We start from the raw sequence: 26091 nt of genomic DNA on the forward strand, positions 1-26091 counted from the left end.
GATGAGCTTTGCTTCTCATGTGTCCCAAACAAGCGGCAATTTCCTTAACCAACTAACTTAAATATGAGACTAACTTGATATTAAAATGCTTTGCTAGCCGCTATGAAAATCAAAATTATGACATTGTCTCTGACTTGGAGGACATTTTAAATTATAGAAATGATAAATGACTCCAAAATATAATACTGTGTGGCCTAAGAAAAAGGTGCTAAGGCATTCATCCATCAAATCTTAAGCATCTGTATGTGCTTTGTACAGCAGTATAAAGATCAGTAAGATGTGTGTCCTGGCAGTAAGGAGTTCAGTGTGTTCAGGGAAGGAAAGACCTGTTCTTGACAGGAGTTTTCTCATGGAGACTCAATTTGTTTGTTTAAGTGCTCACTTCCAAAAATAATTTATTTGAGTTGGTTTATAAGAAGTAATTAAGTATTTCATTGAGGGCTAGAGTATGATGGGGTGGGAGGAAAATTGCAGATTGAAATAATAACGTGGAGGCAGTAAGTAGAACATTTTCTTACAACAGTTTCTGATAGGATCTTTTAAAGTTGTAGCCAGAGGAGAATATTTCACAGGCAATGGAGTCCAGCGTGGAGAGAGGTCTGAAGACCAAGGTAAGGATTTCTGATTTTGAACAGTAGAAAGCATAATACATTTTATAGTTTATCTCCTATATTTATTTAAAACCTTATTGTGTAGCTCACAATCCCTTTATCTCATGTCCTGCCATTGTTTATCGGTGGTAATATCACAATCACTATTGTAACAATCTCATTTCATGGCTTTCTCCTTCATTCCACTTCACTTGAATCCATTCTTGACCATGTTTGTCATCTCTCTTTAAGAAATAATTAACTGTTGTTGTTTTAAAACAGTTTGGGGTGGTTTGTTACACAACAGTGGATAACAGATATATTATTTGGACTCACACAATGGCCTCACTCAGGGGTTGCCTTGAAAGACAGCAGTGAGGGGCAGTCTCTCCCATTGGCAGAGGTTTGGGTAGGCTGCAAGATCATCTATTTTGTGTCAAAAGAGGAGTACATTGATATAAGCTTATATGTGGACTCTTTAGCAGTGATAAATGGTTGCCAACGCTTATTGGTCAGGGGCTTGGAAGGCGACCAAAGATGTCTGAGGAGGAGACATGTGAATTGACACATAAACATAGGCATGAAGTGTGAATAGCTTTGATTTACATCATAATGCCCACTAGAAAGAATCTGCTATTAAAAGGGCACTAAATAACTACATAGAATAACGTAACCAATTAACAATAGACAGTCTTTGTCAAAAGTCACCCCAATGTTGCACAAAGGATTTGTTCGGGAGAAGGATTCAGGAACAGAGCTGTGCACGGGCCCGACAATATGACCCGTCTCTCTCCAAGGTGGACCTAGTACTGATGCTACCAGTCATCTAATCTGCCAGCAGCAGGACTAAGGCTGACCCTCTACGATGGCACCATCTCTTGAGTGGATCAATCAGACAAAGTTGATTACATTGTGTCCATTCCATCTTGGGAGACAGAAATTTATTTGGAGTGGCATTCTCTATGTGATTGACTTTCCTACTCATTAGGCAGCACTATCATCCAAGAGCAGACACAATGTTTGATCTACCAACACATGGCCCTACATAAACTGCATTGAATCAGGCAATGCGGTTTTATTGCAAACAAGGTGTGACAGAAACCTGATCACAAGACTCACTGTTCCTGTCACATAACCTACTACCCTGATTCTGCCAGCCTGATAGCATGATGGAATGGCTTTTTGAAGACACACCTAAAGTGGCAGCTTGGATATTATATTCTGCAAGAATATGGTGCACACCTTTATCCTCCAGGATGAAGAGCACACCCTAAGTCATCAGCTATTATATGATGCTGTGTTCCCCAAGGGAGAATACATGGATCTGGTGTATCACAAACACCCACAACAGTGCCAGGCACATGTTTGTTTAATTCTATAGTAAGCCCTTTCCAAGATTTTTTATTGCGATTCTCATATGTCTTTCCAATCTATATAAAGAGCCAGGGTCCATAACATCCAAAATGACCAAAGGCTCCACCGAACACCGGAAGTCAGTCCTGCAGTCAGTGCCATGGCTGCCGCTCTGCGGGCTCCTCATCGACCCAGCACTGACTGCTGAGGGGGGCTGCAATCAGGCCCGGAGAAAAAAGCAGGGTCTGATCACAGCCCCGGTGGCAGTGCTGGGTCGGCGTGGCGGAAGTCAGTCCTGCAGTCAGTGAACATAGGGTCAATTAATATTAAGTGAACATAGGGTTCACTTTGAGAGGAGTTGAAAATATAAAGTACAGTGTAGAGCAATTACTTATATTATTTCACATAAAACTCTTTTCAACTAAGATATTTTCCTTTATTAAAAATGTATCTTTGTTGTTGAAAGTATTACAGATGTCCCTTTGTTTTAGTTTTTTTTTTCCCCATTGATCTCCTCCACCCTGCACCCACCCCTTCCAGGCCTTCGCCAGACTATTGTCTGTGTCCATGGGCTATTCCTATCTAATACATAAAAATCTAGAAAGATTTAGAGAAAATAAAATAAAAGATATGCCAGGTAAATATTGAACAGAAGAGCTGAAATTGCTGCATGAGTACTGGATAGAGGCTTGAAGTCAAAACACAACTCGTGAGATAAAGTTAGTCATTGGAACATAAAAAATGTTATGCCCTGACCGGTTTGGCTCAGTGGATAGAGCGTCGGCCTGCAGACTGAAAGGTCCCAGGTTCAATTCCAGTCAAAGGCATGTACCTTGGTTGCAGGCACATCCCCAGTAGGAGATGTGCAGGAGGCAGCTGATTGATGTTTCTCTCTTATCGATGTTTCTAATTCTCTATCCCTCTCCTTCTCCCTTCCTCTCTGTAAAAAATCAATAAAATATATTTTTTAAAAAAAGGTTCCTTTCACTAAAGAGATAAGATAGTTCCAATACTTATACACATAATAGAACAGTGTGGGGGTTCAGAATGAGTCGCACCAAGGTGTGTCTCAGAGGTATGCAGATTTTTGAGCTAAGGGCAATTTTAGCTTCAGGCTCAAGTGAAAATTTTGCCCCTCCCTTTAACTACCTAAAAAAATTTGAATTAGAGGCGTTGCCCATAATAAGACATTATCCTATATAATAAAGGCTAATATGCAAATTGACCGAACAGCAGAACGACTGGTCTCTATGACATGCACTGACCACCAGGGGGCAGATGCTCAAAGCAGGAGCTGTCCCCTGGTGGTCAGTGTGCTCCTACAGGAGGAGCGCTGCTCAGCCAAAAGATGGGCTCATGGCTGGCTAGTGCAACAGCGGTGGTGGGAGCCTCTCCCGCCTCCGTGGGCAGTGCTAAGGATGTCCGACTGATGGCTGATGGCTTAGGCCCGCTCCCTATGGACATCCCCTGAGGGCTCCCGGACTGTGAGAGGGTGCAGTCTGGGCTGATGGGTCCCCCCCTTCGAGTGCACAAATTTTATGCACCAGGCCTCTAGTTTTAATATAATTTCATAGATTTTTTTTTTGGGCTTCTTAAGTCTGGTATTTATGTAATTAAACATGGAATTCATAATATGTACAGAGGTTGGCAGCATGTATGTCTATGTCCTGGAAATTTTATATCAATGTACACATGCATAGTTAATCTCAGGAAGGGATCTATACTCTGAAATGAGTTTGTGTCTCAAAAAATGTTTATTGACTGTGTTCATTGATTGTGTTCATAAGACAAATTAAAGGTTAAGGTGTGCCTGGGAACCGACTCCCTGTCTCTTACTCAGAGCCCCTGCAGAGCCCCTTCCTAGCTGTGCAATTTTGAACATGTGATTTAACATCCTGAGCCTCTGTTTCCTGTATAAATTCGGGATGTTAATACTGACCTCATTGGTTCTTTGTGAGCACAAAAAGAAATGATGCATGTCCAAGGCAAAACAGAATATGAAACTTAGTATTCAAATCACAGTTATTACAGTTGTTAATATTTGCAAAATTCTGTTTTTAAGTCGGTTATTTAAAACTCAGTGGTTGCTATTTGTAATGTCATCCACACTGAGTGAACTCTCAGACTATTTAAGAGAGCATGCAGAATATATTTAAAGTACATTCTACACCTCAATTGACTATATAAAATTATCCTAATAGAAGAGAATTGAATTCCCATGGGTGGGTGGAGTGGAATATCTCTATTCATTCACTTACTCATTCACTGAACTTATAATTTTCATCACTTTCTTTTTTAAAGGTACTGTAGTGCTGATTTCCTTCAGGAAAATATATAGTCAGAGTCGTGAAATCCTCTCACACAGAAGCGCTAAGTAGACCAGACACTTCCTGCCACCTTCCAGGTGGTTGCCTGTGGGCATCCTCACCTCCTGTCATTGGAAATACTTCCATGACTTTAGCAAGGCCTATATCCAGAGATACTTCTCAGACTCAAGCTGGTTTCTTCCATTTGTTTCCTACCAACAATATTTTTACTACTACTGGTTTCTTCCATTTGTTTCCTACCAACAATATTTTTACTACTACTAACTTTCTTCCTATCACTGTCTTGAACCACATAAGATAATTTATATTCAATTTCTCCCCGAAGTTAAATGTCTCCAAAGAAAGTGATATATATATATATATATATATATATATATATATATATATATATATATATATTTGGGTTTTTTTGTTTTGTTTTTTTACTGGTAGCAAGGGGTGAGAGGCAAGGGCCAATAATAACTAGAGAAATGTCCAAAATACTATCTCCTCCAAAAGCCCTTAAAAATAAATTATCCTGGTAGTATAATGGAATCTAGCTCCTGAAGTTCATGGTTTTTCCTTGATTTTAACTACAGCTGCATTTTTGTTCTTGAAACTCCTCCACAGAGTAAATGACAGATCCCATTTCCTAAGGTTTGCCCACAAATGAATTTAGTTTTTAAACCTACCAAAAATGATTGACAATGAAACAAGATTAAGTTTTGATTTCTTTAAAAAGGCCAAATGGGCAGCTTTTCATTGGCATCACCTTTCAGGCAATAATAAACTAACATGCTATTTAATCTGTCTCAAAAATGGAATGCCATATACAAGTACCCATTTTTCACTGTGAGAAAGATTTTGCTTATTCTGACAGTCTAGAACCAGTTAAAATCATATTAGAATGCCAATCAGCATTTCATGGTTTCTCAGTCAGCCTGTGTTTTCTGTCTAAAGCATAGTAAACTTTCAGATTTCATTCAGAGTCACTTCACTGGCTCTGTGAAGAAGTTAAACAAAGCTGTATTTAACCTTTCAATTAGGATTCTGAGAACACTTTGGGCATGAGAATTTAAGCTGTCAGATTTTCCTTCTGGGATGCTTTTCTTTCACAAATTAGTGTTTCTCAAAAGCATCCCATAAAAATAATGACACTGATATTCTAGATAACTAAAGCAGCTGTGTTTCTTTCAACAGTTCTTGAGCTAGGAGATACAATTTTACAACCATAATTACATAACATGCTGTCTTTCAAAAGCATTTTTAAAAACTAGCATTCTGTGCCTGCAGTTGATGAAAATAGGCTCCACTGTCAGAAATATATACTTGTGAATAATTGTTTTTAATTCTCAGAAACATGCTTCATGGCCAGATAAAAATGATGAATTCTAGGCACTTATTAAAATGTTTTGTCTTTCAAAGCGCATGGTTGGAAATGGAAGCTATGCCCCCTCTGAAACACTTACCCATCTCTTTTATTATCTGCTGCCACAGCTGTCAAGTATGAAAAGAACTTTATCTCCATATAACAGCTGGAAATCAACAAATGATATTCTATATGCAAAGCTCTATGTTGTATCTTATACAGACAGAAAATATGAGCCATAGTTTCTATCTCAAGTAGTTAATCTCTATATATAAAAGCCTAAGTGACCATTATGATCGGTCGACTGGTCACTATGACAAGTACTGATCACCAGGGAGCAGATGCTCAACACAGGAGCTGCCCTGGTGGTCAGTGCGCTCCCACAGTCAACCTCCTGCAGCTGGACAACCTCCTGTGGTCCCTCTCCCCGGACTGGGCAAGACAGCCCCAATCAGCCCTGATCACAGGCCAGGCTGAGGGACCTCACCCATGCATGAATTCATGCACTGGGCCTCTAGTAAGTAAATAAAGGAGAAGAGACATTGATGTAAATAACCATGTTGTAAGGAAGAAAGTTCCCCTTAAAGATCCATTTTATTTTAAGGTAGAAAACTGAACTATAATGTGATGTAATGTTTAAGAGACTCACATAAGAGGAAGCTTTGATCTTTTTCAATATCATTTCACCTTACTTGGTCCCTTTCCCATTTCCTGTACTCTTTCCTTGTCCCTCTCACAAATAAATACAGGCGCCAAGCCTGAAGATTTGCTTTCCACAAGGGACATGCTTCAGAATTTATTCACAGGCACATGGTCTGAGGCCCTTTTCATGCTAAGCATCACATAAATTCTACAGCTCAGATGCACATCTTGTTTCTTATTCCTCTCAAAGTGTTGTAGATATTTGGTCACATTTAATCTTGACAACAGGACATCAGTAGAGATTGATTGATTTATTAAGAGAGTCAGTGGAGACACACATAGGCTGTTATTCTAATATTTCAACTATCCCACTAGTTATGAAATGGCATTAGGATCTGGTTTTCCATAAGCTCTGACCAAAGAAATTTTTAATTAGGCTTTAATGATAGTTTATAACAATAATTAGCAATTCCTAGATATCCTAGAACAGCTGATCTCACAGAAATGGCCCCTCCACCCTAGCAGGGAAGGGAAAATCAAAGGGAACAAAGAGCTTAGGGATATACAAGCTCAGGACACAGTCCCTGCTTTATCTCCTCAGAGTTCCTGCTGCCCCAAGTGAGTGAGTAATGATTGGAGGCTCTCAGGACCCTCTTCCTGGCCATGAGCTGGGGACACAGAGCTGCTATTGGAAAAGCCAATGGTTTGTAGAAATTGGACCCAAATCTCTAGACTTTAGTTCTATTTTTCTTATATTGCTTTTTTTAGTCCCACAGAATATACCACTTTCCTCACGTAATTAACTGACAAATATACTTTTGCTTCCAACTCTGAGTCCCACCCCATTTCAGATCTCATCTTTCTTTTCTCTTTTCCATGCTCAGGCCTGGAAAATTATTTATGTAATTAAACATGGAACCACTCTTCTTTAACCTACCCCATTATTCACTACTCCGGATACATGCTCACAGTGAGCCTTTAGGAAACAGGCTAGGGTGGCAGGGGGTGAGGGCTGAGGTGTCACAGAAAGAACATTAAATGCTACAGTACAAGCTGGTCTTTCAGGCTTTGTTGACTTTTGACACCCTATGTTCACTTCTGACTGTGAAAGGCAATCATTTCATCAACGCAAAACAATACAGCAAAGGTGTAGCCATGTTCCAGGGACTGTCTAGCACTTCATCTCTCCAATGTCTTAGAGAAAATACCTACTGAATCTCAGCCCACACTTCATTCTGATACCCTTATCCCTCCATATGTTTCTGTTCTTTGTAATTAATTATATACATTTCAATACAGAAATCTCTATTTTAGAAAATAAAATGGTAAAAATAAATTTCAAACAAGCTTGGATCTTCCTGAAAAAATGTAAGTATTCACAAAACAGCCATTAATATATTTCATGGATTCATACAACATTTTCTTCAAAGTATCCTAAAGAACAATAGCGAAAAAAATCCTAAATTCTTAAGTAAGCATTAGACTGATACACGTATTCAAAGCAAGAGCTGGTGAGAGGGTATTTGTTTTCATAAAATTCCAAGTCCCAGTTAATTATATTAATAGCAAAGCTTTCATATTAAAGCAATTCTTATTCAACATCAGTTTTCACTAATAAAACCCAGATAACAAATACAAGCAGTAACATCGTCCCCGATTTACCTCCAAAGTTAAAGTTGTAGATGACTCCCTACGAGCCAACAAGTATTTCCAAGTCAAGTCTGTTCTTGCTGTAGATTGCACGACACCAGATGATCCTTCATTGCACTGAGTCCAGAGGGTACCCAAAATTCTACATTCAACAGCAAAATAAGAAGTCAAAATTGAGGGAAGTGGGCTCTGGTTCTTGTCATTTTCACTCCATAATCTGAGACTATTTTTTAAAATTAAGTAACAGAAAATTCCTCTACGTGACAGTGTTGCCACTGGCTTCTCTGAGAGAGAAATAGACTGATGTGTTGGGGAGGGGCTGAAACTCCCTCAGTCTCCTCGTTCCTTCTAACCAACTGAGTTACTTCTCATTGAAAACTCTGGTCCTATCATAACATAAATGCAGTTATCTGTGAAAGATTTCCAAGAACGGCGTTGGCCTTCACTCTTTAAAGCAGAACCTCTTCAGGATTCAAAAAATCCAAACTCAAAGCTTCCCACATCCCTGAATGCCACTCTTTGCTATCTGTTAGTTACAGCTCGCTAAACTTTCTGCCAAGGTTCCCTCAGGCAGTTTGAGAAGAGAATAATGAGGAACAAAGAAAAAAGTCACTGAAAACACAGGTGTTTCAGCATAGGCAACTCCTTTTCAGTTATCTTTCAAAGAATGTGCTGATGCTATTCTCATTACCAATGTTTCCTTAGGTTGTAGTATTTTATTATAGGGCAATAACAGAATTTATGGGGTTCTATTAATTCAGTCCCCAATGCCATGCCCAAATTGGCATTTAATATATAATTTTATTTTTTTCTACTTATTTATTTGCAATTACTGTTGACATTCAATATTATATTAGTTTCGGGTATATATCCTAGTGGTTAAATATTTATGTAATGATTCCCCCAATAAGTCTATTACCCACTTAGTACCATACATCTATATATACAAAAGCCCAGTGACCAGCATGGCAGAAGGACCAGAATGACCAGAATGACCGGTGGCTATGACATGCACTGCGGCAGCCAACCAGCCTGATCTGGGCCCTGATTGGCCTGGCTCCTGATCGGCCCCCAATGCCCCGATGGGGGCAGAGCCGGCCAACTGCCCACAGCCCCTTACCCCCACTGGCCCGACGCGATGGGCCCCCATTTGGGCTGGCCAGCTGGACCCCACCCATGCACGAATCGTGCACTGGGACTCTAGTAGTTATTATAAAACTAGAGGCCCAATGCACAAAATTTGTGCAAGAGTAGGCCTTCTTTCCCCCGGCTGCCAGCACCGGCTTTCCTCTGGCACCCGGGACCCGGGCTTCCCTTGCAGAGGGAGGCCCCACCCACCCTCCACAGCCCACCAATGGCCTGGGCCTCCCTCTACAGGGCCCCCAACCAATCGCATCGCACCCGCCTTGGCTGGCCTGGTGCCAGTGGGTGTTGTAGCGTGGTCTCAGATGGCCATCCAGATGGTTGTCTGGATGGTCATTCCACTGTTCAGCCGTTCGGTCTATTTGCATATTACACTTTTATTTTATAGGATTATTGACTATATTCACTATGCTGTATTTTATATTCCCATGACTCTTTTGTAACTGTCATTTTGCTTTTAGATAATACCTGCTATAACCCAAAGGAGCTAAACCAGCCGTGGGCAAACTACGGCCCGTGGGCCGGATCCGGCCCATTCGGCTGTTCTATCCGGCCCGCGGAGCCGAAAGAGCGGAGGGTTCTCTTGTTCTCCCCTCGGCTCCTTCACCACCAGCAGTGTTAACATGTATTAGTTCACACAAACACTCCATCCATGCTTTTGTTCCGGCCCTCCGGTCCAGTTTAAGAACCCATTGTGGCCCTCGAGTCAAAAAGTTTGCCCACCCCTGAGCTAAACACATTATAAACTAGGAGGGTAATAAGCAAATTTCATTTAATTTACTTTTACAGATAATTTGAATTACAGTTTTGTAGGCATCATGGCGTCATGGCCACACATGGAATCCAGGTCTCTTTTCTAAGGTGTCCCAAGTTCAAAGCCACATTGTGCTGAAAACATTTTTGCTTAATCTTTTGGGAACTGCTGCCATGCAACCCTTCTGTCAGTGGAGTGTGCCTCAGATACATTGCTATTTTCTTCTTTAACCACTCTCCTGACTTTTCACTCTTTACTTCTTCATTGTTATCTCTAGAGATGCTGCTAGAAATCTTGAAGTATTAGTGTGCTTCTTTGAACTCTTAACAGTTTTGACAATACAGCATCTATATATATAAAAGCCCAAGCGACTGTTACGACCAAACAACTGGAACAACCGGTTGCTATGACGTGCACTGACCACCAGAGGGCAGATGCTCAATATAGGAGCTGTCCCCTGGTGGTCAGTGCGCTCCCACAGCCAACCACAGATCAGCCCACTGCCCGCCCACTGTGGTGGCAGCATGGCGGTGAGGGAAGGCGGAGGGGGAGAGGTGGGGAACCGCGCAGTGGTGGGGCGCCAATGATGGTGGCCTTGGCGTCTGGTGTCCATTCCTTCTGCGCCTGGCCCGGCAACTGTTGCCTCCTCTGCTGACCCTGCTGGGGCCTTTGGGCCCCAATCGGCCCACCCTGATCGGCCCTGATTGCCAGCCAGGCCTAGGGATCCAACCCATGCACAAATTTCATGCACCAGGCTTCTAGAAATATAGTAATTGTATATAGTGTTCTACCTAGGTCACGTGGGTTTAATCTCCCCAACTATATGGGAAATGCTTTAAAAGCAGAGTCTAGCCCTGACTGGTGTGGTTGGAGTGTCATCTCTTATACCAAAATGTGACAGGGGTGTGGGTTTGATTGTCAGTCGGGGCACATACCTAGGTGCTATTCGATCCCCACTTTGGTGTGTATAATAGATTTTTTTTTCTTCCTTCTTCCCTTTCTAAAAACAATGGAAGGAAAGAAGGAAGGAAGGGAGGAAGGGAGGAAGGGAGGGAGGGAGGGAGGGAGGGAGGGAGGGAGGGAGGGAGGGGAGGGGAGGGGAGGGGGGAGGGAAGGGAAGGGAAGGGAAAGGAAAGGAAAGGAAAGAGGGAGGGAGGGAAGGAAGGAAAAGAAAGAGAAAGGAAGGAAGGAAGGAAGGAAGGAAGGAAGGAAGGAAGGAAGGAAGGAAGGAAGGAAGGAAGGGAGGAAGGAAAGGAAAGGAAGGGAAGGAAAGGAAAGAAGGGAAGGAAGGAAAAGAAAGAGAGAGAGGAAGGAAGGAAGGAAGGAAGGAAGGAAGGAAGGAAGGAAGGAAGGAAGGAAGGAAAAGGGTTTACATCTTATTATTTTTACCATCTTCTCAGTGCTTTTCCCATGATGGACACATAGGAAGACAAAAAACACCTTCCAAGTTCCTGTCTCCTGCAGAAGAGCTGACACCCTCGTGTGCTCTGCTACTGTAGAGATCTCAGCCCTGACATGTCCTTTCCTTACTTGTGTTTTCTTGCCACACAGTGAAATGTCCTGTCCTCATAGCTCAAGTTGATAAGTAGTTCTAGCAATAATCTTCCATGATTATGGTGTTTTACCAATGGTGAACTAACGACAGACCTGCCTTTCTAAACTGATGATGAACCAGGATCATGGCGAATTAATGTTCAAAAGATCTGGAAACATGCAGGGTTTTGAAAACCCTGAAATTACATAAAAATTACCTAAAATTATATAAATTAGGTGGCCAAGGACTACAGCTGGACATCAGGCTAGATTTAGTCCCCACATCTGCTCATTCAGCATGTTGCCTGCTTTGGTTACTTCTTTTTGCTTCAGGGAAGCTGTTATAGTAAGTGTTGATCAAGAATGAAAGAGTATGAGTGCGGGGGGAGGGGGAGTTGGGGGCTAATGGGAGGGATGAGACACATTTGTAATACCTTAACCAATAAAGAAATTTAAAAAAAAAAGAATGAAAGTGATCATGATGATTTTCAAAAGCATAAAATGCACTGTAGGAAAGAAAAAAACAGGTGAAATGTTATTTTCTTTTTTCATAGAGCTACTATGTTTGACATATTTAAAGACAGAAAACAGAGCTCTGGAAATAGGATAGAAGACACAAAAAGTCCCCCGTGTTTTTAAAGAGCTGATGAACTAAGAAAATCAGAAAGAGAAGTAACTAAAAATGAGTTAACAAAACTGGAGAAAATTTTGAGTTTTCTAGAAACAGTGTAATTTAAACAGTCACACAACGCATTAATCTTAATCTTCTCACAATTGAAAACATGATGTTCAAGTGTGTGAGCAATGAAGCAAGTGAAGGAAATAAATTTGTAAAAGTGTATTATCTTCATGTAATACTTGTATTCACAATATTATTTTCAAGGGTCTCTGGAAGAAAATTGATTAATTTATAAAAATGTTTTCTGCCCTAACTGGTTTGGCTCAGTGGATAGAGAGCGTAGGCCTGCAGACTGAAGGGTCCCAGGTTCAATTCCGGTCAAGGGCATGTACCTTGGTTGTGGGCACATCCCCATTGGGGAGTGTGCAGGAGGCAGCTGAATTGACTTTTCTCTCTCATCAATGTTTCTAACTCTCCCTCTCCCTTCCTCTTTGTAAAAAATCGATAAAATATATTTTAAAAAAAAAGAGTAAAAAAAAAATGTTTTCTAACGTTAAATTATATCCTCATATTTCTTCAAAAATTTCACATTTTATCCAAGAGAGCATACAGTTAGAACCAGGCTATCCATGAGTAGCTTATTGAAGGGGTAGAGCTGATTTGTGATTTGCAATTATTAGTCTATAATGACCACTATTGAAGTGTTTTATTATTTGGTGAAAAGTCTAGTTTCTTAATGTTAGCATTTCATCTCACCATATTTATTTACTTAGTAAATTTAACCAAGATTGATGGCAGTATAACTAGGAGTCAATGGAGCAGGATGACTAGTATTCAGACTTTAGTTCACTTTGATCTCATTAGCTGTGTAACTTAGGTAAGCTACTTGATTTCTCTATGCATCATTTTCTCATCAGTAAGCAAAGTTACTAATAATTTCTACCCTGTAGGATTATTGTGAGGACTCAGTGAAAGAAAACATGCAAAATAGTAAGTATGGGTCAGCTATAAAGCAATTATTTGATTAATATTAGTTGTTTTCACTCCTGTGTTAATACAGATACCAAATCTTAAACCAGAACATGTACAAAATGTATTAGGGAAATACTTCAAAATCCATCAGTTAGTACCATAGAGCTATTGTTTTCAGAAATTCTATCTGTGATACATACATTTTAGAAATTTTCCTTAAGCCTTTAGCAAAAAGTAGTAGTGGATTTGGGGGGAAGATAAAATTAGTCATGCTAAACTATTGACTGTCATTAGGAAATTTTCAAATTTACAAATTTTTCTCATAAAATATTTCTGAGCAAATTAATTTTTTCTATGTATCAGAGCTTGCCATGGTTTTGGCCTCTCTTTTCTTAACACTTTAACACTTCATTGTCGCTCTCATAATATTAACATGTTCATCAAATAAGTTGTTATAAAATTTGTAATTCTTCCTCTCAAATTGAATTATTTTCAACATTAATTGTAAGTTAAGTATGCACAAAATACAATGTTGGGATGCGGGAAATGGTAGAATGGAGAGGTAAAGAGAACATGAGGCTGCGTTTTTACAGATCTGGATTCTAGTCCTGGCTTTGCCACTAATAAAGCATGTGCATTTTACAAGTATAATTATTTAACAATATTAACAACCAACATTTACTCAGTCTTTATGTGCCAGACACTCTTCTAAGTTCTGTATGCTTATTTGCTTTACTGAGTTTTTATAGAAATCAGTTGTTAAGAACTAGTAAGGATCTGAGATTCTACTGGACTTGGAAGCAAATGTATTAGCCTGCCATAACTTCATGGACATTGGCAGAAGACATAAGACTCCTAGGTCATAGACAAAGACCTCTATTACTTACACTAATGTTCATAGCCAGAGTGTCCGCATTTGTACCAGTTCTCTGAGAGCCAGGTGATACCTCTACACTCAGTGGGCCATGTTACACAGTAGGAATCCTGAGATTAGGGGGCCTAAATCTTCTATAATTGGCAGTAAGCACACCTCACTTTTGCTCCAGAGGGAGACATTATCTTTTTGTTGTTGTTGTTGTTGGAGAGTAAGCAAACCTTCCCTTTGCTCTGGAGGCAAGCACTATCTCTATCTTTCAAGCCTGTGGTCTATACAAACATTTTTGAAAAAGCAGTCCAAAACAAAGGTGTTCGGTGTCTCTGTTCAAAACATAGGCAGGAACACAAGAAACCTATGGAGAATTGTCTACCAACACTCATGAATAGCTATTAGAATGAGCTGACTTCATAAATGCAGAAACTAAGGAACTGAGAAATTCCAAAGTGGCTAAATAATTTGCCCAAGGCTTGTGTGGAACTGCATTCAAACCCAGTCAATTCCAAGAGCCTAGTGTCTCAACCAATGCAATCAAGTGATATTCCCTTGAATGTAATTATTTAAATATATAGCAGCATGCAAATGAAGTTATAAGTGCTATCATTCCTGCATCTCACTTTCCTCATCTATAAAGTGGGCAAGGGGCCAGGGGAAAGAGGGCTTGGGTTAGAGGCTCTCTGAGATCCTTTCACATCTGACATGCCATAATTCTAATGAAAAGAGAGCATGTGTAAGTGGATGCGATGCAGATTGGAAACACAGAGAGGAAAATAAGAGCACCTATTTGATTCTCAGTATACATTTTAAAATTTTTATTAAGACCTTTGTACTCCTTAATTAAGTTTTATGAGATTCTTGAGAGAAATGAGTATTGGATTACTACTTAGGGTATTTCTGGCCTTTCTAATAATAGCTCATGACTAGAGTGAGCAGATACTTTATTTTCCCACTGCCCCTATCATGAAACTTCCTTTTTGTATAATATGAGTGAGAATATTGTCTAAGAATAAGATGAGGGCAGTCTTCAAGCTGCTCACGCCTGGCATGTTACCAGAGAAGCATGTCCTGGATAGAGCATTACCAAAGAAGGCAAGGAAAAGGGAAGAAACTGTAATAACATTAGTGAGATAGTCAGGCCCCGCGTCCTCTTCACTTCCAGAGAAGATCAAGAGATTTTTTTTTTTCGTTGGAATCTGGCTTTAAAACTATATTTAGATATTGACTGACACTGTAACCCAGAACATAATATTAGACTCTATATCTTATCATCTCAAGTTAGATTGTGGTCACATGCCATCAATTTCATAAACCCTTTAAAAATCATTTTTTTATTTTATTTTTTGGCCAGAGAAGTGCAAGAGCAGCCATATTCCTCCTTTATACATTGATGTCCATTAAAAATCTATTCTTGACCCTTCTCTTCTGTCATTCTATCAACTTTTTTCAGAGTTTCACATCTACTTCTAGGGCTTTTAAGACCATTAAATGCTAATGAGTCCAAAATCTTTATCTGTGGTTCTCTTGAGCTATGCAATCAACTTTCAGTTTAACATCTCTACTTGAATATGTCAAGGATTTTTCAAACTCAACCTGTCCAAAGGGAACTCAGTATCACGACTTGCAAACCCACTTTTTTTCTCCTTAAATGTTTTGTATATCATTTAAGGGCCTACCCATCCACTCAGACTCCTATGCCAAAAACCTAGGCACATTTTACTTCACTTTCCTTATTCAATTAATCACCAAGTCTTGTTAATACAACCTTTCTAAATGTTCCCATGTCCACTGACATCTTTGCCCAAATTGCTAATCATTTTGGCCTTGACCATTGTATCATTTTGTAAGTGGTCTTTGGAGCTAGAATTATCTCTATAAAATGCATACCTGATCATGTTAACCTTCTGCATAAAGCCTCTTAACAGCTTTCCAGCTACCTACCGGATCAAGTCTGAATTCCTAATATGACTTATAGAACCGCCATAATTTAGCCACTGCTCTCCTCTCCAGCCTCATATTGACCAGGTATCTTTATTTGAGCCATGCTAGTCTATTTTTAGACCCTCAGATCAAGCTCTCTCTTATCATCCCTCATAGACTATCCCTCCTGCCTTGGACATAATTTCCATTATAAAATAGCCATTCCTACTCACCCTACTCTGCTTAACAAATCACATACCAGAGAGAACTTCCCTGCCCCCTAGACCACTATAGGTTTCCATAGTGCCTTGAGCTTCCTCTATCATTAATACTGGTTTCGTTTTATAGTAATTATTCATAGCAATACTATCTGCCTCACTGGACTTTAAGCCTGGAATGGCTAAGCCTGGGATGGCAGTGAGCAAGCTTGAATTCGTAGCATCTGGCTTTGATCATAGCACTGGTAGGGACATAATAAAATATTATTAATGAATGAATAAAGAATTTGCCAAGCAAGAAATTTGCCAGATGCCATCTTTTTTACATGAAGGTCTGGAGTTACCTCCTTTTAGATCCCTTTCCTAATATGTAGATGGTAGAGCCTAGAAGATAATTTTTTGGCCCAGGGCTCAAAGTGCCTTTGGTTTCTGAGAAAGTCAAGATTTAACAGCAAAAGTTAAAACAGTTCAGAATCAGTCCTCAAAATAAGAAAGAGGCAATGTCAGATTTTTTGTGTGTGTAGTTTATACATTATATATCTTTCATATTTAAAAAATGCAATTTTATAAAATGTAAAATTATTTAAAATTGTCACATTTTTCTTTTTGATCCTCAATTTTAAAAGATTCCTTTCCTCAGGAGCATAGCAGGACTCTTTGTTCCATTAGGACCTTAAGGCAGGGTGTATAACCACATTCCTGCCTCCAAATTCAGTTGGTGTCTGGAATGCCATTAAGTATATCACCAAAGTATATTTTGTATTAAACAGCAACAGGAAGGAGGAAATGCTGTCTAGAACATGACAAGTTTAAATTATAGGACTGCAAACAAAAATTTATGAAAGGTCTTCTCCCTACTCTTAACCCACCAACTCTAAGGACACTTCTGTGATGTAGGAGGTGGGAGCTATTCTTGTGGGTTCGAAGCATTGTGTTGGCTGCTTAGGCAAGAAGTAAAACTAGGTTTTTCTTCAGTTCAGGGGGAAAAGTCGGGAGAATAGGGGAAGAAGAAAACTGGGTCATACACTTTCTCTTTTCTACTTAACTACTTACCACAAACTATGTTGTGTTCATGATCCAGTGATAAATAATTGTGAAGTGTCTGGGAGGAACCTTGGCCAACAACAATAAAAAATTTGAGTGATTGCAAAATTATGATACCAAGAGATAAGGAGTTCAGACTCCTTCCTTTTGCCCCATTAACAAAGCAACATGACTATAATTAGAGTGAGTACACCTTCAGATTTACTGAGGACAATCCTTGTTTAGTCTGCTGTCCTGGGCTAATTATTAATCATGATGCTGTTACTCTAAAAAAATGTCTTTGGAATATAAATTGTTATATGGTTATCCTAAACATAATAGGCATTTAGCATAACACAAACTCATTTGGATGTTTTAAAATTCTTTTTCTAAATTAAATGTATTGGAGTAATGTTGGTTAATAAGATTATACAAGTGTCAACTGAACAATTCGATAATACATCATCTGTATGTTGCATTGTGTGTTTACCACCCAAAGTCAAATCTACTTTTGTCACCATATATTTTACCTCTTTTACCCCTTACTGTCTCCCCCCATTTCCCTTCCCTCTGGTAACCACCATACTGTAGTCTGTCTATGATTTTTTGTCTGTCTTGTTTGTTGTTGCTTTCAGTTTTATATCCAAGAGCAGTCAGGAAAGATAAAGGAATAAAAGGCATCCAAATTGGGAGTTGAGAAGTAAAGTTGTCCCTTTTTGCAGACAATATGACTCTTTATATAGAAAACTCTAAAGACTGCACACACAAAAACTATTAGAAACAATAAAACAAATATAATAAAGTTGTAGGATATAAAATCAATGTACAAAAATACATTGCATTCTTACATATTAACAATGCTAGTTCAGAAAAAGAAATGAAAAAAACAACAATTCTTTCTGCAATTGCAACAAAAAAATAAAATAACTAGGATTAATCTTAATAAAGATGTGAAGGACCTATACACTGAAAGATATGACATTATTTTTTTTGAGAGCCTACTATGTACCAACTGTGAAGGCTCTCTTTTTCATTTGCAATCTAATTTATTTTTCACAACGTATCCACTAGGTAGATGATATCACTCTTCAAAAGACAGAAAACTATAGTAAACAAATATTAAGGCGTTACCAAAGTACATGACAGCCACAATTAAAACCCCTTTTGGGCAACTGGGAAACCATTCTCTTTTAATTACATTATGTGCAGGGTCAAAATTGAGCCTTAAAAACACTCTCCCTCCATTTACTATAAATAAATCAAACGCATAAACTGAAGCAGCAAGCAACCCAGAAAGTCTAAATTTGAGACAGAGTCAGGTTTACTCCTAGATGATGACTAAATCGGCCACAGACACTGTAATCGATCATAAATTCTAACACAGCCCCAATGTCCTGAATGTGTTCTAGACCACTGTCTACACGTCTGGGGGCTCCCTCGAATAAGAAAAGACTCCTCCAGGACAACTTGCACTATATACGTCTCACTCACTTTGCAGCACTGGGAACAGAACGGAACTCCTCCCTTGCCTGCTGCCCACTGCTACCACTCTTTCCCACACCCCAGATATGAAGAGAGATAACAAGGCCCTCAAATAGAAGTTTCCCGATTGTGAGTCATGGCTTACTCAGCCTTTGTTATAGAGAACCTGGCAGCCTTTGACACACACTGTTGATTTTGGCACTCTTAACTCCCCGTGCTCTTATCAAGAAACAAGTTACATGACTAATTTGCTTGAGAAATCACCTCTGTAATGAGTATAATAAGAACATCCTATGTTAAAGGGCTGGTGTTTAATATATGGTGTTTTGTGGGGGTTTTTTTAAATATATTTTATTGATTTTTTACAGAGAGGAAGGGAGAGAGATAGAGAGTTAGAAACATCGATGAGAGAGGAACATCGATCAGCTGCCTCCTGCACATCTCCTACTGGGGATGTGCCCGCAACCCAGGTACATGCCCTTGACGGGAATCGAACCTGGGACCTTTCAGTCCGCAAGCTGACGCTCTATCCACCGAGCCAAACCGGTTTCGGCAATATATGGTGTTTAATGTTTGTATATATGAATATGTACTCTTTCCTTGAACAATGCTTCACAGCTAATAGTTCCTCAATAAATATCTGTTATAGTGAATAAAATAAAAATACCAAAAAATCTAACAGTATTATAGGGTACTTAATATGAGTACATTAAGAGCTTTATGGAGATTATCTTCTCTCTCTCTCTCTCTCTCTCTCTCTCTCTCTCTCTCTCTCTCTCCCTCTGTCTTTTTTAAAATATATTTTTATTGATTTCAGAGAGAAAGGGAAAGGGAGAGAGAGATGAAAGAGAATCAGTGATTGGTGCACATCCCCTACTGGGAATAGAGCCCGCAACCCGGGCATGTGCCCTTGACTGGAATCAAACCTGGGACCCTTCAGTCCACAGGCCGACACTCTATCCACTGAGCCAAATCAGCTAGGGCCTCTCTCTCTGTCTTTCCATATGTACATATACACATCATATACTATATACTAGTATACTATGCATTTATGCACCTGAAATAAATGAGCAGTATGTATTATACAAGGGCATGTTATCAAGAAAAATGCAGTATTGTAGTCATTTAAATTATGTTAGACAACATGTATTATTATATAATAATGTGGTATCCTTATCTGAAAAACATAGATAATAATTACCTAATTATTGGGGCTTCCAAGTAGACAGAATTAGATAATGCCTGTGAAGTACAGTCCCTGGCATATCTCAGGTACTCTATAAATTAGTAGCATTCGCTTCATAACTCCCATGAGACTTTGCATATAGACAGGTACCTATTTTATTTAGGAGAAAAATCTTGTTCAATATTATGTGTTAAAGGCACTGTTTTAAAATATATACACTTGTTCTATCATTGTAAATATTGTTACATTGTTATTAATATGTAAACTTAAAAATATTAGCTTTAAGGTTGACTTGGGAGGGTAAAATATTATAGCCTAGAATTTTCCAAAGATAGATTCTGAAAATTTCTCCTGAAAGGAGACTTTTTATAAAATGTACTTTGATCCAAAACAATGGAAAGGAAGATAAAATAGCAAAGTTCTCCTTATCTAAAACTATAATTCCTGCACTTCAAGGTTAGTCCTTGATTAATTTTAGAGGCATGCCATGCTCCTTGACTGCTCAGGAACAAGGCCTAAGCCAACCAGCAAACAGTGCTGCCCTGCCCATTAGAGTTTTTTTTTTTCAAGGAAGAAGAGGTGATCTAATTTAGGTCATGACCCAAAGAAACATTCTAAAGTTTTTGGTAAAGAAATTTCCTTGTTCTTGCAGAAATTGCTGAAGGAGCTGAGTTCTTTTTCATTGCATATTTCTGTGCATAGTTTCAAGGCTTAAAATGGCTGCAGTCATCTTGCCAGTGTTTGAGGGTTAGGCAGACACACAGAGGAGCTAACAGCTAGAAAGATGCAGAGAAATAGAGCTGCCTTAAGAAGCCCCTCAGATGACTCTGATGCAGACTAACGTTTGAGAACCACTGGATTAAGCCAATTTGAGTCATATTTTCTGCTACTTGCAGTCAAAATATATTAAATGTAACATATAGACTTGTAAGTGTATGCCAATCATTATGCTTAATAAAAAAGAGATTGCTTGAAAGTATACTCAAGTTTGCTAATGATAAATTAAAATGAAAAATTAAAGAAGGGAAATCCTGGTATATATGATGGGACTGGAAGATTGCCCTGTTTAAGCTAATAGTAAAACGCAAATGCTTTCCACCCAAACTGATGGCTTTATATTCCAGTTTCACTACTTACTAACTGCGTGGCCATGGGAAAACTATTTTAGTTTCGTCCTCTGCAACATGTAAATACCTTGTGCTGTTTTGAGCATTAAATGAGTTAATAAATGGAGAGCAATTAACTTTTCCTGACATACAGCAAGCACTCAATAAATGTCAGCAATTATTATTATTCTTGCCATCAGCAGGCCAACTAGTTGCCACATCAGAGAAGTCCTGAGGAACTAACCACACCTCACTGCACAGACCACAGTAATATTCTTTCAATAATGTGGGGTTGTTGGTGCCAAATTACACTCATGATGGCATTTGGATTCAAAGTCAGTAGTTTTATTACAAAATTTGTCTCACTATGGGGATGGCATTATAATTGTTCATTAAAAATTCCTCTGAAAAAATAGCTCTCAGAATCTAATTAAATGTTATTTTTAATGTACTTAACAAATGTCTACTAAAGGCCAAATTATAAGGCATGAATATTAATATTTTGTTATGTAAAATGCACACACACACACACACACACACCTCTAGTAAAAATAGAAAAGACTGGATGTTAATAGACCTGTTGCAGTTTTTGCCTTTAAGTAAGGGAACTATGGTTTGTATTTTCCTTTCTATATATTCTGTATTTTAAAAGTATATTTTTATGTCGCCATTTAATAAAAGTAGACTTCTAGAAAGCACATATAAAAATTACTTTTCTTTTAGGGACTATCTCAATGGTCAATCAATCCTATATTGTATAGCATTCAGTTCCCAAATTGTAGGGGTTTTTTTTGCTCCTATAGCCAGATTGGGTCAGAGTTCACTGCCTGGGCCAAGTCATGTCCCTGAACTTCAGGGCAGAAAACCAGTGGTGGATGCTTCAGGGCAGAGCACAAGCACACAGACACACCGTTAGTACGCCAATGCCAGTGAGCCAGCCCGTTCTGCCCAAGAGTCCTGTGGGCTTTAGTCTGGGAACGCACAGAAGGAAGCTGACCAAGTGTTCGAGGTTACCTATCTCAGGAAGATTCCTGAGCCAGAAACCAGCCTACGGTCTCACTCACACTTTCACTCGCCTACAGCTACATTCTCCCGGCCAGACTTAGCGATGCTGAGAATTATGCACTTGTGAACCGTGGTAGTGAGCAGCCATAACCTAGGACTCCAGAAAACAGCAATGCACAGCCAACAAGTAGAAGGTACACACATTCTAATCATGTTTAATGTACTTTACTGATTTGTAACCATTCGTTTTCCTCCCATACCCCTTTGTACGTTCTAACCTGAGCAGGGGAGGCGGCGCATGGCAGCCATACAGCACACTTACTAAGAACTTGACTCTGTACTCAGACAGCCCTGGGATTGAATCCCACTCTATACCAAAGAGCTGTATGACCTAAGAGACTCCTAACCTGTCATTCCTATGTCCTTAAGCTGTTGTGAGGGCTAAAATAATGCATGTATAATGCTTAACTTGATACCTTATACAGAGGAAACACTGAGTAAAGGCTAATACCTAATAATATTGTTGTTGTTCTAGATATTCTGTTCTTTTATCTGTGTTTTCTGCTATTATCACAGAATGGTGTAGAAGCAGCAAATGCCAGGGAGATAAAAAGCCTTCAAATATATATGTGCTTTTTCTTTTATCTCTGTAATGAAGAGAGAAGTAAAAATAAAAGCATACGTAATGTTTTTCAGACAGTGACGCTTTAATCGTTTCAGAAATGCTAGGCCCCTAGAGAACAAATGGCTGCAAGGACATGAGTATGCTGTATAATTGCCAAATGCAAGGGTCCCGAGCTTGGCAGCTCACTTATAGTAATGCTGAAATTCCTAAGAGCTACGAGCTTCTTGCTTTCCCTCTGACGCCCACTGTGGTTCAGGTTGACTTGGAGCTCCGTTGATCTCATCTCAGTGTGAACACTTTGGGCCAAAGCCTCGGCAAAATCCAGGCCCTCCTCTCTCCATCCCTGCTGTCTGTATTTAAAGCAGGTAGATGCCAGGCTCCCCTGGGACTTCCAATGGAGCAAGTCACTTGAGGACCCTCCAAACTTTGGACAGCCCAGGTCAGACCAGACCTCATGTGCCCTCTCCAGGCCCTACTGATCTTCGCCGTCTTCTCCCTTTGCCTAACCCACAGCCTCTCAACTGGGAAAAAAAAAAAAAAACAGGAAAGGGAAGCCCGGGCCACATCAGCAGACTGGATCTGATTTTACAAGGCATCGACGGACAGTACTTTAGTATATGTTATTGCAAGAAAACCTTGGGCACTAGATTGTTTCTTATGGGAAGGGAGCAGAGACTTGCAAACAACATATGACTTTCCACAGTGCAGTTATATTTCTTCTCTCCTGGGCTCTCATTTGGAGGATAAATAAGGAAGACCTTGAAGCCAGTTTTGGAAAGACATCAAATCATAAAACTGAAATGATCTAAACAAATGATGCATCTATTTAAAAAACCCTTATGGAATTCAAAAGGACAATACTTTAGAGGTTAACGAGGTTATTTTGCTAATTAGGGTCCTCTCTCTTCTGCCAGAATACCATGTTATAAAACCTCAACTCTGCCAAATATCTAAGGCTTAGAGTTATCACTGCATCTGTTACGTGATCTGCAGAATATCAAGGTTCTCAGACTCTTTGTGTCAATGAGGAAAATATAGAATTCTGGATTTGTTGTGAGGTTTATAAAAAAGCATTATTCACTTCCTTTTCAGGTCCTATTTTCTTAAAAAAGTAACAGTTCAACCTGTTTGCCCAGCCCTTACTTTTCTTTTATTGTGTGCTACATTCTATTGTTAATTAACAATAAGAATGTTCACTAGGGAAACCTTTGATGGATTCATTTTTCAGAATAAAAATAGCTTGGTACTCTTAAAACTTGTACAGAAGCATAGATTTGGAGTCTATTAGATGTGGTAGCAGCTCTTGAACTTCTAAGTCAATGCAGGATTAATTCTAAAATGTTCTTACACTAAACAACTAAAATAATTTCTACTCAAGGTTTAAGAAATGCAGATATTTCAGCAAAGATCAAATAATCAAAGAATAATAACATAACTCAATTCCAAATACATTTATTAATTATAAAATTACCATATATCTAGTCTCTTCCATTGACTACTCATCCAGGATTTCAATGGGTTAGAGAAAAAAATCAGGATGGAGAATTATTCAGGAAGCAATTTTGAAGTAAACTAAAGGAAATCATAGGTACACTGAAGTAAGGAGATGTGCATTTTGTTAAACAAATGTGTTATTCTAAAAGAACAAGGTACCTATGAAAATATTTATAATTTATGCCATCCAAGTTCATGTCTTTATTATGATTTCAACATGCCCTAGGCCAGAAGACCACTTTTTAAAAAAATATATTTTATTGATTTTTTTACAGAGAGGAAGGGAGAGGGATAGAGAGTTAGAAACATCGATGAGAGAGAAACTGCCTCCTGCACACTCCCTACTGGGGATGTGCCCATAACCAAGGTACATGCCCTTGGCTGGAATTGAACCTGGGACCCTTGAGTCCGCAGGCTGACGCTCTATCCACTGAGCCAAACCAGTTAGGGCAGAAGACCACTTTAGTTATTTCACAAATCAAAGAGGGAAGGCTCCCAGCACAGAGATCCATCAAGGATAGTTCTTTCTATGGTGTTGTGAGTTGAATTGTGCACCCTCCCCAAATTATTATGCTGGAGTTCTAACCCCTAGTACCTCAGAAGGTGATTTCATTTGGAAATAGGGCTGCCACAGATGTAATTAGTTAGATGATGTCATACTAGAGTAAGGTAAGCTCCTAATCTAATGTGACTGGTGCCATTATAAAAAGGATGACGTTTGAAACAGAGACAGGCACAGAGGGGCACGCCATGGGAAGATTGGAGTTGCATTACCATAGCCAAGGAACTTCCAGAGGGAGAAGAGAGGCCTGGAACAGACCCTTCCCTGGGGCCTTCCGAGGGAGTAGAGCCCTGATGACACCTTGACTTCCAACTCGGCCTCCAGAACTGTGAGATAATACATTTCTTTGGTTTGAAGCCATCTTGTTTTTGATGCTTTGTTTCAGCAATCCTGGAAAACTAATACAGATTTTTTTTTTTTTTTTACTCTTCTAAACTTTATTTTAAAATATATTTCTTTATTGATTTCAGAGAGGAAGGGAGAGGGAGGGAGAGATAGAAACACCAATGATGAGAGAGAATCATTGATTGGCTGCCTCCTACATGCCCCCTACTGGGGATCGAGCCCACAACCCGGGCATGTGCCCTTGGCCAGAATCTAACCGGGACCCTTCAGTCTGTAAGCTGATGCTCTATTCACTGAGCCAAACCTGGTAGGGCTACTCTTCTAAACTTTGCTGCCCCTCTCAAATGACACAAAAATGCCAAACCAAATATAGAAAGAATTATGAAGCAGAGGTGTGACCCTACACACTTCCCATTCACCTCAAGTCTCTTTGCTCCTGACCCTCTCATATGCCCAGACCACATGCCATCAGGGAGGCGATTTCCACAAGAGCAGCTGCATCCGCCTTCCTCAGGCCACGCTCTCTGCAGAGGCAAAGCACAGCCAGCCTTCCATGCGGGCCCCACTGACTATCTGGCTGTGTTAACCAGCCTTTTGTGAAAACTTTCTTGTCTGATTTAGTTGGGAAGTTTCATGTGTTATTTATTTATTAAAATACTGTTATTGATTCCAGAGAAGAAGGAGAGAGGAGTAGAAACATCAATGATGAGAGAGAATCATTGATCAGTTGCCTCCCACACACCCCAAAGTGGGGATCAAGCCCACAACCTAGGCATGTGTCCTGACTGGAAATCAACCATGATCCTCCTGGTTCATAGGTCAACACTCAAACATTGAGCCATGCTGTCTGGGCTACATATGTCATTTTAGATGGGAATGGGCCCCTTGTAGCAACTGCCTCCATCTTTAACCAACAGGGCTGAAATTCAACAAAAATAAGATCTTTTCCTTTCTGTTGGCCTGTGAAATAAACTGTCCCCCCTAACACACACACACACACACACACACACACACACACACACACACACAACCTCATTGTTCTTTTGCTCTCAGACACACTGCAAATTCATTAATGGACCAAGGCCTTACCAGTAATTCTCATACTCTTGTAAGAGCTTATAAAGGGAGTGTTTGGGGCCAAGCCCTCGAAGCAGGATTCAGGTCTGGGAGGAAATGATTCATCTTCCTCTCAGGTGATAAAGTCTCTGATTGGATACAGCAGTCTGACGACTTGGCACACTAGAAGTCAGCCTCAGTTCTGAGCACACAGTCTGAGTGGCTTTTTGGAGATGCCTACAAACCCAAGGCCATGAGCAAGGCTGT

At 39.6% G+C, this 26091-nt stretch overlaps 1 long non-coding RNA gene across 2 annotated transcripts in view; it reads right to left on the minus strand.

The window, feature by feature from the left end:
- The window catches only part of LOC118661879, a 107457-nt gene that overhangs the window by 60121 nt on the left and 21245 nt on the right, over positions 1-26091 (minus strand). For both annotated transcript variants that reach the window (XR_004969515.1, XR_004969513.1), the window contains one exon: positions 7923-8052. This is a non-coding gene — a long non-coding RNA (uncharacterized LOC118661879). The remainder of the gene's footprint in view (positions 1-7922; positions 8053-26091) is intronic.

The sequence above is a fragment of the Myotis myotis genome, unplaced genomic scaffold, assembly GCF_014108235.1.
Source record: "Myotis myotis isolate mMyoMyo1 unplaced genomic scaffold, mMyoMyo1.p scaffold_m19_p_8, whole genome shotgun sequence".
Taxonomy (NCBI): Eukaryota; Metazoa; Chordata; class Mammalia; order Chiroptera; family Vespertilionidae; genus Myotis; species Myotis myotis.